This window comes from Rhododendron vialii, chromosome 7a, assembly GCF_030253575.1.
Source record: "Rhododendron vialii isolate Sample 1 chromosome 7a, ASM3025357v1".
In the NCBI taxonomy this organism is placed as follows: domain Eukaryota; kingdom Viridiplantae; phylum Streptophyta; class Magnoliopsida; order Ericales; family Ericaceae; genus Rhododendron; species Rhododendron vialii.
Window position 1 is genome coordinate 37,767,393 of NC_080563.1, and position 14,033 is coordinate 37,781,425.

At 38.3% G+C, this 14,033-nt stretch overlaps 1 long non-coding RNA gene across 1 annotated transcript; it reads right to left on the bottom strand.

The window, feature by feature from the left end:
• Window positions 1-4,161: 4,161 nt before the first annotated feature.
• On the bottom strand, window positions 4,162-13,967 carry LOC131332013 (uncharacterized). The gene is made up of 9 exons (XR_009201573.1): window positions 13,752-13,967; window positions 13,352-13,551; window positions 11,847-11,927; window positions 10,865-11,749; window positions 9,018-9,064; window positions 8,431-8,529; window positions 7,299-7,397; window positions 5,879-6,487; window positions 4,162-5,671 (listed from the first exon to the last, which is right to left on the bottom strand). It is a non-coding gene; the product is annotated as an uncharacterized LOC131332013 (long non-coding RNA).
• Window positions 13,968-14,033: the final 66 nt, after the last annotated feature.

Below are 14,033 nucleotides of genomic sequence, written 5' to 3' on the forward strand. Positions count from 1 at the left end.
GATAGGCGTGCAGCACCATGTGAAAAAATTTCATTGATCAGAGTCACGATGTGCATATTGTCAATGAGATGCTCTGGAACTACTCCTGGAGATAGTGGTGTCGTATCTCATTACCTTTTCATTTAGGATTGAAACTGTAAGCCAAACAATTTGACAAATTAAAAGGTGTCAAGAAATTCAAATAGCAAGTCTCTCTGATCAGCTTTTGGAACCAAGTTCCCAGGTATGATCACCCACATGGACACGCGACACTCCGATATGGAAATTTGAAAATATTAGTGGACACGACACGTTGCGGACACGTTTTAAATGCATTCGATCATATATAAATAAGAGAGGCTCTAGTTCTAAATGCGTGACAAAATGTGTACTCCAAATCTTCCATAACATCATTCACAAGAGCAATCTAACAAAAGGCGTTTTCTCATCTATGAATTTTTCTATGGTACACAAATCACTTTTTGGTGTATTGTACCTAAAAAATCACTTTCGTGGTAAGTATTCCACATTGAGTTGTAAGTATTCCAGATGTATAATACTTATCACTTAATATGGAATACTCACACTTCATATGAAATAGTTCAACACTAAGTGGTACGTATTTTAAATGTAGTGGTAAGAATTTTACACTTATCACTCTATGTGGGATACTGACCACTTCGATCTTATGAAATACTTACCACTCAATGTTGAATACTTACCACTAAAATGACTTTCTGGGTACCATACAAATTTTTTTTTACTGTGTGTCTTCATAACCAATTAATAATGTATCATGTCACGCAAAGGAAAAAGACTTTTTTAAGCTTTAACACAAGTCTGAACTATTTAATTTCCTTAGAGCATAAGTGTCCGTAGCATTTTCTAGAGTGTCCTCACATTGTCCAAACAAAAAAATTGAGAAAAAAATAAGACACTTGATTAGATTTGAGTGTCAGACACGTATCCGGAGAGTAACGGTGAGTCCGACACCGGTACAGGAACTCCGACGAAGTGTCGATGCTACATTGGAACCAACCCTGGGAAAGCATATAAAAGTAACACAAGATACAAAACATTGCACATGACAAGTTCAATACCTCAGTTACTAGAGTAATCCGTGATCAAACTAGTTTTCACATAATTTCATATGCTTTTTGCACACCCTTTTTTTTTTAATCATCAAAATTTGACCAGAATGACACAACGAATCAATGATTTTTTGCATACCTCGACCACCCTTTAAGCAGTGGTTAGCATTGGCGATGTACATTTTCGGTACAGTCTTGTTTCGGTACCAATGGCCAGGTCCAATATCGAATAAGTAGTTCAAGGGAGACTTTATTGCCCCTAGCTAGGACTCCTAGCCTAGGAAGTTCAAGTTCCACCTACAAAAGTACTACAATTTTGCAGGTTGCGAGAGAGAGAGAAACCAACACATTTGTCCCTCAAAGTTCATTATGGAACTTAAAAGAAACCAACATTTTCAAATGCCCATTTGAGTGCAGTGTCACCTTCATGCCCACAGCCTTTCTGTGATAAGACTATTCCATAGAAAGCCTTTTCTTGCTAAGCTTAAATGTGAACTAGTCCCCCTCCCAATCCTCTTGATACATCCCCCAGGTTATGAATTTATGCCACTTGTAAGAAATTTAGATAACCTGATCTAACAAAAGAAAACATCCTGTGTCCATGATGTAGAACAAGGAGCAGCTATGTCATGGAAGAATCATGGACTTAGAAATTTTTATTTGATGAAAAGTTTTAATACAGGAACGGGAGATGGTGTTGTGCACCATTAGATCTATTCATTCAACTATTCAATGGTCCAAATCTCATCTCCACCGTGCAAGGGTTGTTTTTTACCAAGTGCACACTTGTTTTGGCATAATTTTATTTTCTTCGAGGCGTTCTTGGATTTCATGTAGATTCAAGAGCTGGTAAGCTAGGCCAAGGACCAGCAAAACACATCCATTACATCAATGATTATTTCTGAACTGCAATGAATTTTCATTAATCATAAAGGATCAAAAGATGAAACAACACAATAGGAGAAGAGTGCAACTACTCTTCTATTGTTGCTACTTGCAAAAACTAAACCTACTCTGGCTAGCGCCGATCCCATTTCGGAGCAATTTCATTGACCTGAGCGATTCATAGTATAGAGCTCGTCGAGTACTACAAGCATATTAAAAATGAAGTCAATCGAATACCAACCAATATTTCATTGGAGTGAACGTATTTTGGAAGCGGATCAACAACAACAACAACAAAAAACCCGTATTTTGGAAAAAATAAGTTCCTGAAGTCATAATCCGATGTGACAAAGTCATTTTATTTTTTCATAAAAATGTGTGCTTCGATCGGATAATTTTTGTTATCTGATTTACTTGATTTTTTAAATGACTATAATACTCGACGAGCTGTACAATGCGAACAGATCAGTCAATTGAAATCGATCACCTCGAAATGGGGTCAAGCTAGGCCGGATTGAATTGATTCAGTTCAATCACTAAACGACAGAGAAGCCGTTTACATAAATAAACTGGCAATAAATAGTATTGTTGATAGAAAAAAAGAAAAGCATGGAATAACTTTTGGGAGGTGGGGGTTGCACGTGGTTTGTAGTGAAGGGAGGTCTATTTGGTCATGTGACACCACTACACCCCATCAAGGTATCATTTTCTTCACTTTTTTGGTGACATGTAACATGACTTGCATGTTAGGCCATTCCTCAATCCTCTTTGGGACCTTCGTTCATATTATATGGCTTCCTTCTGGAATTCTTCCCTCAAGGATGTATGCATGTTCAATTCTACAGTCAAGGAAAACTGCATCTACCCACAAGTGAGAGAAAAAGTAGTTTTCACCAAAATGGAATGCTTTTAAGTACCAGAAGAAGGGTAAACTTTTCAAGGTTGCACATAAATGAGTAACTCCAAAATCCAGCACTACTGGCTTTGTAATGCTGTACATGGAGTATGAGTTATGACATATTCAACTACAATCTGCCGCCCTTCGAAGCACAAACAAGACCAACTAGGACTAGCTCAATTGGCTGGGATCTCTGCAGAAGGCAAGAGCATGTGAATCGCATTCAATTGATATTTTCCGCAACATCATCCTTTTTCCGCCAATATGTAGGAGAGTAAAAACAAAATAGAGAAACTTGCGTCTAACTGAACAATCCACCAGATAGGATAGTCCAAGAACATGTCCAATAGAAGAAACCTCCCAATAAATGAAATGACCAACTCAAGAAAGAAATGCAACATTGGAGGAGAAACAAAGGCAAGACTTGACCCTCCCCGCCCGCCACAAAACAACACACACACACCCCCCCCAAATTTCTACTAGTGCCATCGAAGCTGAAACCAAATACATCACAAAGCCTCTTTCTCACCACAAAGTCTTATGACAAAAAACCATATTGTTCATGACACAACAAATACTTGTCACTAGTTCTTTTCTCATAGTAGCTACACCGCAATGGTTCGTAACTTTCACCACAAAATCTCAAAACTTCTTAGGGTACCCTAAAACTCTCCTAAATTCAATACTCCATTTACTTCCTGAAAAAGAGAGAAAATACGAAGTTTCCAGAAAAAGCTGAAACTTAAGCCAATAAATTTGCAAATGACCTTCCAATCCCATCATTCTTGCCTCCCCTTGATGATTTGTCATGCATGAGTTAACAAATAAGAGATCAACTCTATGAAGCCTCTTTTGCAGTCCACACATACCAATACTTAAAATGAAAAAACAACAAACACAACGAGATGAAATAATGTGTACTGCTATTTGCTACTGGGAGCAAGGTTTGACTTATCCGATCAAGATTAGATAAATGTAACAATCAATTCTTCCTCACCCTGTCGAAATAAAACCAATTATTGGAGGTCTCCTTCACGGAAACCAAAAAAGAAAAAGAAACAAGATTCATGTGGTATGTTGAATTGGTTAAGCGACAGTCATATCAAGTCTATTTTCTGATAATGAACGTGCTTAGCATAATAAGAACTCAAAGAAAGGAAATAAGAATCATATGGTATGTTCCATTAGTCAAAGGACAGTCATTTCAGTCCATTTATAAACAAAATGTACTCCTAGGTGTCTAGCATTATATGAACTTTTAACAGGATATTCTAGTATGTAACCTCTGCTTACAAAAAGATACAGGAAGACTGCAGAAGCAGATTTTGCTCGCAAGATTGACATGAAATCGTGTAAGACATAGTCAAATTTTAAGAATAAGCATACTATAGAACACCTGAAATAGAGAAAAAAACTCCGCAAATTCACTTATCTTTATAAGGCTTACAACCATATCTATCATTAAAATAAACAACAAAAACCTTGAATTCTTAAGGAAACTGCTAATTTCAGCTAATCCCTACCTAAGAATAGAGCATTGCCGCAAATAGCTTAATTTAGGCCCAATTTTGGATCTAGGAAGTATGCTAGACTAAACCACATCAAACACTGAATCTTGAACAAACAAAACTTTGCAAGAAGAGAGTTTACTAACACAACAATGTGTACAATAATTTGTACAATATGCTGATGTTGCCTTGCATGATTGGCAACTGGGCAGATAACCACTTACAAATCACCAATCATAGCCACATCCACTTCTTGTGTAAATTGTTGTGCACATTGTTGTGTTGGTAGACTTGCTATTCCAAGAAGATCATATTTGAAAAAGGTAGCCGAAACAAAGCATTTATTGGCTATAAAATTAAGACGTCAGCTAGAAAGAAGACAACTATGATCCCAAAACTTCTTGTTTAGGGGACTTGTGTAAATTAATAGGTATTTTCCAAAGAACCTATTTTTTTTGGTTTGGTTACTCTAAAAGATGAATATGTCCGAGTAAGTTGCTCCTCTGCACATACATCCAGAAGCCAAACAGAGTTTGTCTATGATGAAAAGACTTCTTTTGTCCAAGGTTTGCACATTATCCTGAGTTTGTTCGTCTTTCATGGTGTTTGACATTAACATCTCGGATAATAATGAAAAAAGGCTGAATCCACAAGTACAATAATGGCTCCTTCACAGAAATTGTCGACCTCTAGAGAAGATAAGGACCTTTCTTGTCAATGTGAAATCAAAGTTCAAGTGGCCTTTTTGTTACGAGTCTGAAAATAATGGTCAAGTTGTAATGCCAATCTTGTGTGACTTCTCCATTTTCATCAAAGATCATGCAGAGGAAGACATCTTCCTTATGGTCCAATGTCCATCCAATGAAACTCATTGAACTTAAAATACTGTTTTGTTAGCCTCTCAATATCCACATTTAGTTTTCTATGACATAATTTCAGCGGATGCATATAAGCAGAGATCGTCTTGATACATACTCTCCATCTCATAGAATTTGAACAGTAGAATGTCAAATGGAACATAAATTAACTGGACAGAAGGTGACGAAACTTGTCATGATCAATATTTTGCTAAACTTTCTACATTTCTCTATAAAGAAGATACCTTAGATGAGAGCTGAGCTGTCCAAACTTGTCTGCACTTAGGCTGCTCCGATGCTGATGGAATAATTTCCTATTGAGACATTAATGGTATGACTTGACGTGAAAATTTTGATGGCAGCTTTATTCTTTTCTAGCTTGTCTGAGCAAAATAATGTATTCGCCAAGACTAGCTCCTCTTTTTTTCCTTCAGGCAGGAAAAATCCGTGCAACTGTCATTGTTAGTAAAAATAAGTTCGCTGACATTAAGAGCTGAAAACATACAGCCAGAAAGTTTGATTAGTACAAACACAATAAGCTGACAACCATTAGCTTATTGAGGACAATTAAATTAGATAGCATTCATTCATTAAAACTACTGCAAATGATCATTTCTATCATACCATCGATTTCAAGGACTAAATCTCGGAAGAAAATACCTTCTACAATTTCAGCCTTATAATTTTGACGTCATCTTTTCTATTGGATACTCACACTGTACAGTAGTTGCACGAAGCAGGGGTGCGGGAGCGGAAGGAAGAGCGGGAGCAAGGCAAATAGAACATTGTAAGATTGGGAATGCCAAAAGGAGCATAAATATAGAATTAGGAGATGTGAATATGAGATGTTTAGAAAGTATTATAACATGAGTCACATGACACCAGTAATTCACCAACACTATCACTGGATTGCCCAAAAAAAAAAAATCTTACTTTCCATTGCTAGCTGTAACATAACAACAACAAATTCTCAATTTTCTCTTCATGAAATATGGAAAACAAACAAGGGAATACTCCGCCCTGACTGTATAACTGATGGAAATATATGACGGGAAGCAAAAATTGCGATTAATGAAATCACTTTGGGATGTACTTTGTTCTGGTAATGACTCTTTGAGTTAGATCCACTAGGGCCCGCCTTGATCTTCGCACATCCTCATCGTCACTCTCCGGAAGAGAATCAACTATGGCGGCGGCAAGGGTGGCGTGCTTTGCCACTAGCTCTCGCGTTCTCTGTATCCCCTGGCTCTTTCCGAGGTAATCAAGAGCCTGTATTTCAAATTGAATGTGGTATTCCACTAGTTAAAAAATCTAGTAGGTTAATTTTTGAAAACCACATTGTACATATAAAATAGCGCCAATACAGAAGTGGTTAATTCAAGCCAGGATAAGAGGGAAGGAGACAGTAAACTAGGAATTGCTATGACCGAGCATGTTCATATTTACTGTGGTTAATTAAAACATAAACACATAACCGCCCTGCGTACAATGTTATAAAAATCGACAGGAGCTAGTGAGGCGGAAGAAGGGCACCTAGTGACTAGGACGCGATTAGTTGACGACTAGACATTAGACGGTTTTTCATTTTCTAAAAAAATATTTACTTCCCCAAAATTTGAGTAAGAAATGACGTGATACTAGTAAGAAATGAATTAAGACTACAGTAAACACTAAAAAGCTACACATAATATATATTTCATTTGTTAGTCAATTTAGAGCTTCGATATGTATTAAAATATCTCAAATATTTTTTTTGTTTAAATAGCACATAACACCTTTGTACATTTCCTATTGCACATTTTATCTCAAAATAATTTTGAAATAAATTAAATGTACCCCGCCAACTAATTGCCTCCTAGCCGATTATTACCAGGGTAGCCGATTAATTGGCTAATAATTACCGATTTACTGTAAAAATGCCTAATCACTCCCTAGATCCTAAAATCTAGGCATTGGGGGTCCGCCAAGTGCCTAGAACATTGCTTGTGTACATTTAGTTTGTTGTATCTTTGACGTGTCCATTCCTTGCTACATAGATCATGCATATTATGTTTTGTGTACACTGTACCAAGGAACTTACAAGATCCACATCTGCAGGGTCTTCAAATCCCCGATTAACAACTGCTCGCAATTGCGGGAACTACTCCATGGCAAACAATATAGGAGCTGTTACAATTCCCTGCAAAAGATTTAAAATTTGCTACAGTTATAGTTCGACATTCCCATAGGTATTCTTTATCTATATAGGCTATCACCGTAGGCTAAAGATTACACAGGGAAGCAAGTATAATCATTTGACACATCCATTGCAGCATGTACTGAAAATGGAAACTAGAACCCCCTGTACTTAAAGGGTAGGACAGGACCAAATGCAAACTTATATGCAACAGGAGATCTATTTACCAGTGTGCGCACATGGTAATCTGAAAGATAATGAGGCTTGATCCTGAGTCCAATGTTCTAAAAGTCGCTAGGCGCTAGTCGGGCGGTCGGCCACCTTCGAGCGATTAAACGGAGTAATTGGCAATTAATCGGTGCATATTAATTAGTAATCTGCAATTAATCGTTAGTCGGACCTAATCGGATAGACCCCGCCAGCGATTAATCGGCAATTAACCGCTGATTAATTCCTTTTTTTAGAACACTGCTTGAGTCATGACATAGAAGGTTGGAAGCCCGATCATCAATACGAGACATCTTTGTAATGAGTTCAAAAACATTAATGCATCAACGGCGCATTTTGAAAGCAATGAGATCAAGCGTCAAAACTTAATGACAAAACAATAACCATGACAGGGAAAAAAAAGTCAAAGATATTAACAAATTAGAACTTACATTCGCAATTGATATGATACTAAGATAATAGTGTTTAGACTTATCAGTATCACAATTCCACACAAACAACAAATGCCAACAAAGAGACTTAACCTCAGGACCTTTCATAAACTCCGATGTCATGTTAATCACCACTTGTATCGAAAACTTAAGCTATTATAAAACGGTTCCAACAGTGCGTCTCAAGTTATCTAAGGCAAACTCCTGCGAACCAGACCAACCTGGCTCTCGTTGCTTGGTTTGGGCTTCGGTTTTTGTCCAAAAATCCAAAACCAGCCAGAGTAGTTTCTTATTAGAAAAGTGTGAATGAAAAGTTCCACTATTACAATTTACGAGCAATAATTAGCAATTGTCAGTATAAAGACGAATGTAATTACACATATCACAATAGTCAGGTAAATCAAGGCTGCCCTTGGTCTTGGACAGTCGAAACGCCGAGGGGATCCGAGTGATTGGACGCCAGCCAATACAGCTAACTGCAAACGGGAAATAGAAAACCCATAATAAGAAAAAAGAACCAATTATGTCACCAATTTTCGACAGCTTGTGCTTTTCCAGAAAAGTGATGAACTCTCTAAGAAGTAGTACAAGATGCACTTAAACTATTCTACTTGTTTATTGCAGAACCTGATCAACCAAAGAGAAAGCATAGTTACGGACAAGTACTCCAAGTTTAGCAAATAGATCAACACATTGCTAGACCAACCAAGAATAGAAAAATACACCAACACGCGTGCGCATGCATGCGGACACAAGGAGAGAGAGGGAGAGAGAGAGAGAGCAGCCCCAAAAATAAAAACAGAAAAGCACAACTTTTACATAGTTTACACGAGGATCAGCAGATAATATGGGACTAAGTAATCAAACAGGAACAGAAGCGCAGATTCAACTAATAGAGTTCCTGATGCAGAAGAAGAAAACGAAAACAAGATACCGAAGATAAAAGGGGAAAAAAAAAAGATACCTTATTCCCCATCACAAAGTTTAATGAACCAATGCCACGTCTTGTATCTGCATCATCATGAAGAAGGCAATGGAAACCTTAGCTTCAAAGCATCAACGTACATCTTGAGTTCAACTCAAAGTGGAGTGTCTATCCTCTGATAGGCTAGGGATCAGGTCATTCTTTCTTAAAAGTCATATTGTAAAAAAGAACTCTACCAAAGTAGGAGTCATTAGAACCTCAAACTTGTGTCACAATGTAGGTTTTGTTTCTGGAAAATAGCTTTAAGGGGCATCAGGAGTCGGTCGGTACAAAGGAGGACGGATTTTTTAGGGCAGCTGTTTAGACCGTTAAATAGAGATCTGTTCAAACCAACTTTTTGATGAGCTTGAAAAAACTCTCAAAAGGGAAAATAAAATGGGACAAATCAATCAAAAAGACAGCTGAGTTGGAAATAACCAATTATCCTCTAAAAAAGAAAGCACGATGGTTCTCATAGTCTGGGACTCTGGATATGAGAGGAAAAGATAAGAGAAGGGAAGGAAGGGTGGATTCAGCCTCTTGATGTGAAGTTTTCAAGCTCTGCAAAACTTATTCTTGTGCAAACCATAGAACAAAGCAGAAATTTTTTAAGTTTTGCAAGGAATAACTCTGAACTTTCTCAGTCAAATTGTGAAGTTGATTAACTCATGTTATTTGTCTCGTGCTTGCTTAGCTTTAGGAGTTATTAGCACCTAGTAATTTCTGGATTTCCTTATTAGCAAAAAAAAATAAAAATCCGGATTTCCTCCATGTAGGCCATCATATTTGTCTTTTGTTTTCAATTAGCTCTAGAATGTTCACAGTAATCAAAAAAGTCCAAGTCTCCAATTTTGTATTCTTAGCCCTAGGAGTAGAAATACCAAAAGCTAAAGACACATATATGAAGCTGACACATATATGAAGCTTTCACTACAATTCAACATGTAGCACCAAGATGGACACGTGACATAACACCAACAATTCGATTCGTAAATTTCACGAAAAGTGGAGGACAAGACACGTTGGGCTAAACTTTCCATAAATATGTACATATACTATTATATGGATAAAAAATAAGGCTCTTATTGTCTATATGTCAACACCATATATACTTCAAATCATATTTATCATTACATCATTCACAAAATTATTTCAACAAAAAAGGTTTCATCATTCATGTGTCTGTACACTAAATAAAACATCATCTATCACGCCAAAAAAAAAAAAAACTTCCCTAAGTTATAATTAGAATCTACCATTTCGATTATCACCCCCAACTTGTTTTGCAAGTGTCCAAAAGCGTCCAAAGGGAAACATTGAGAAAAAATCTGACACTTTTGATTTTAGTGTCGGACAATTGTCCAAAGAGTTTCCAGAGAGTGTCCGACAAGTGTATAACACTGGTACATGACCTCCAACAAACTGTCCCTGCTAGTCTGCTACATAGGCCGTCTACTATATCTACAATGTTCACATAAATCGCATTGTTGAATCTCTAATAAGATATGTTTTCTATTCTTAGCCCATCTATCACTCTCCTTTTTTTGTGTGTGTAAGTAAACAAATTGGCGACATTATGTCTAGAATGGTCTTCGGAAACAAATTGTACATTTTGCCCTGCCAGAAGTAGGAAAACTAGAAAACATATGTGCATGATGTTGCTTAACCCTAGAGTAGGTAATGTTGCAGGAACTCTTGGTGAGATTCCTAGGTTATTCTCCTTATTCTTCCCTTCTTTCTCATTTTACGAAGAAACTTGGACGGAAAAAAAAAAAGCAAAAAGAAGGAATATAGAGGCCGGGGAAAACAAGAAAATCCTAAAAGGAGGAAGAAGAAAAAGAACTGACATGGATCATTTCTGTGATTTCAGCTATACGCTGTTATCTTAGACGGATTTCTTCTGATAAAGCATCAACCACCACATCATCAGGAGGCCCAGGTATATGTACATTCAAAGCTGTTCCCATCAATAATAAAACCTGCGCAGACAATAGGTCTGTAATACAGAGTACAGAGTAATTATGAGATCATGGCAGGTAGAGCAGAGTACATAAAGTGTACTGACAGTCTCAGACAAATATCTTCTGATTAAAAAATAACGAGAACTTTCAGGCTGAATCTATTAACCGGTAAAATGAGTCCGATGGATCTACAAGTTGCTAAATGGTTGATAGCGTAGAAGTATGCTATCATGATCCAGGGAAACGTGTGGTCCCTGGACCTTTGCAATAAGACTCTTTAAGTCTTAACAAATCAAAGATATACATGCTTAATATCGTTTGGGCAATCTTTTTGACAGATAAGAGGAATTATTGAAAGCAAAGAACTTGGAAGTTGCACTTCAAGAAAACTAAGTGAACCTATTAGTTTAGACATGAAAATGATACTATCAACTTCATGGACAGTTAACTGACGACTATATCATTGCCACATAAAGGTCTTATTAACCTTATGGCTGCAACATTCCTTGTTGCCCCCAAAGAAAGGACAGGCTACCAAAGCCACCCAAAGATCTATGATGTATGTGGGTGGCAATGAAGCCAAAAGCCCCCATAAGGCGGGACAAGTATGAGACACGGCTGAAAGTATCTATCAATTATTTAAGAAATTCTCGATTTTGGACACAGCAGATACTGCTGAAAAGTATCCATCAATCTTCCCGTTGGTCGAAATCGCTTTCCTTCCACCCCCATTTTGAAGAAGTGCTCGGCAGCTAAGGCAAGCTTTGGGACCTGCAATGCATTAAACCCAAGGATTACCAAAAAGGTTACATCTCCATTCTTTTCATTGATATATTATCCCGAAACAAAAGAAGCGAGAAATAGGTACCTCGGCAACTACCATTGCGCGCAACCTATTTGGAAGGATAGATGGTTCATCTTCAACAAGCAAAAATGGGTCCAATTGATCCTGAAAAGAAAGAAAGGGAAGGGATAAAAAGAATGTGGGTATCCGGAAGAGTGTCGCCAAGTGGTACCAATACCTCCATGGCGAGGCACACAGCTCCTCCGGAATAACAACTCCTCCTGTTCAAGCATAAGACCTCCACATAGGGGCTCCTCTATGGAAGCTCCAAAACCATCGATTCTACGATGCTCATCGACATAGTCAGCCATGTCCATACAATAAATAAGGATCTAATAAGCCTGGCGACTCTTCACAATGTCTTTTCATTGAAATATTATTTTTAAGATCCAAACCAAGTTTATTTCTTTCATTGCTACTTTTTCATTATATAAGTGAAAAATCAAGTCATACCAAATCGACTGCCTTTAGTGTAAAATTATTTTTTTCTCCTGGCCACCACTTGCCACCCCCACCCATACACCTTCGCCCCTGCTGGCTTGCATTCCCGCCCCCAAACCCCCCACCACCCCCACCCCCCCCCCCCCCCCGCCCCCTCGCGTAAATTACCCATTTTAACTGCCTAAAAAAACTGTCAAGGAGGACAAAAAAAACTGCTTTCGTCTCCTCGACTTTCACTAATCAACTTCCGTTAGAGATTAATCTCAATTGGACGTATTAACGTATAAAAGCAAAAAGTGTGAGACTGTTACGATCCTAATGTCTCACATCGGCTAAATATGGGTTTTGCCATGCGCATATAAGCTCTTGGCACCCTCCTCTTGTAAGCGGGTTTTTACTATCCTAATGTCCCACATCGCTAAGGGGCTTGGCCATGTCTTGGGCACCAGGGCCGGGCCGGTGCCTTAAGCCCCCAAGAATGTGTAAAAACTAAGGCCTCCTATTATTTTGGGTACCCATTATATATGTCCAATTTTTTTGGGTATAGCAACACTAGAGGCCCATTTTAATACCCAAACCACTTATTTTACACTTAAGAGACACAGGCCCAATGGTTGGGCCCAACCTGACTTGCTCAATCAAAGGAAACAAAAAAGGAAAAAGAAAATGCAGATTACAGGCCGCTGTCTTCATGTAGAGCCCCTTGGAAAATGATCCCATGTGGTGGATTCCTATATAAGTTTTATGCACATTCTACCATTAACAGCTCTAATCTCCTGAACACACAATAAAATGGAAAAAGATGAATTAGAGATCAAAGAAGAGCAAACAGGATAAGAAATTAGTATTTGTATGGGTTTTTTCCTTGTCGAATACATGCATTTGGCTTTGAAAAAATCATTTAACTACTTGTTATTTTGTTGTCATAAATTTTATTAAGGGCCTCATTGTCTACGTCTGTCTTAGGTCCCCAAAATCTCAGAGCCGGCCCTATTGAGCACCCTCCCCTTGGTCAAGGGTGAGTTCTATACAAACCCTTAGCCAATGAGGGACATTATGATCGTAACAGAGACTTGTACAACTGTAACCTTATCAGTAGAGTCTAGCGGAGAGCGTAAATAGAACAGATGGGACCAGTTGGTGATGCTTGCTGCTTCGAGATGAGAAGACCCGGTGACTAGGGTTCAAGCCCGCTGATCTCGTAATGCGAGAAATTCCCCTTGAAATTAACATCTCAGAGAGAGAGAGAGAGCGAGAGGATCAACCGATCAAAGAGGAAACCCTGGCCCTGGGCACATAAGGGAGACACATGTGAGAAACCCAAATTCGAAGCTAATTTTGGTATATACTACATGCATGGACAGTTATTGGACACGCGTATAATAATGAGAGACAAGCACAGGTGTATATATACGTAGACACAGAGAGGGAGACCTTTATGTGTCTTTTCGACGGTAAAGAGAGAGAGAGAGAGAGAGAGAGTTTTACCATTCTGTGAGAAGAAAACAAGGAGGAGCACCACCCAGTGCACCAACTCCCCTCGCCGGAAATCCAAAACCGCCGCCATCCACCGCGTTTGGAACCTATGGAAAAAGGAAGGGGGGGCGGGGGGCTGGGAGGGAAGACGAAGAAGAAACAATTTTCCGTTACTTGATTTGAAAGGAAAAAAAAAAAAAAAACAGAAGATCCCATCTACCCAAACCCTTCCCGTGTATTACTCCCGTCTCCATTTATACTGTCTCGTTTTATTATAATGGAATAAAATATTAG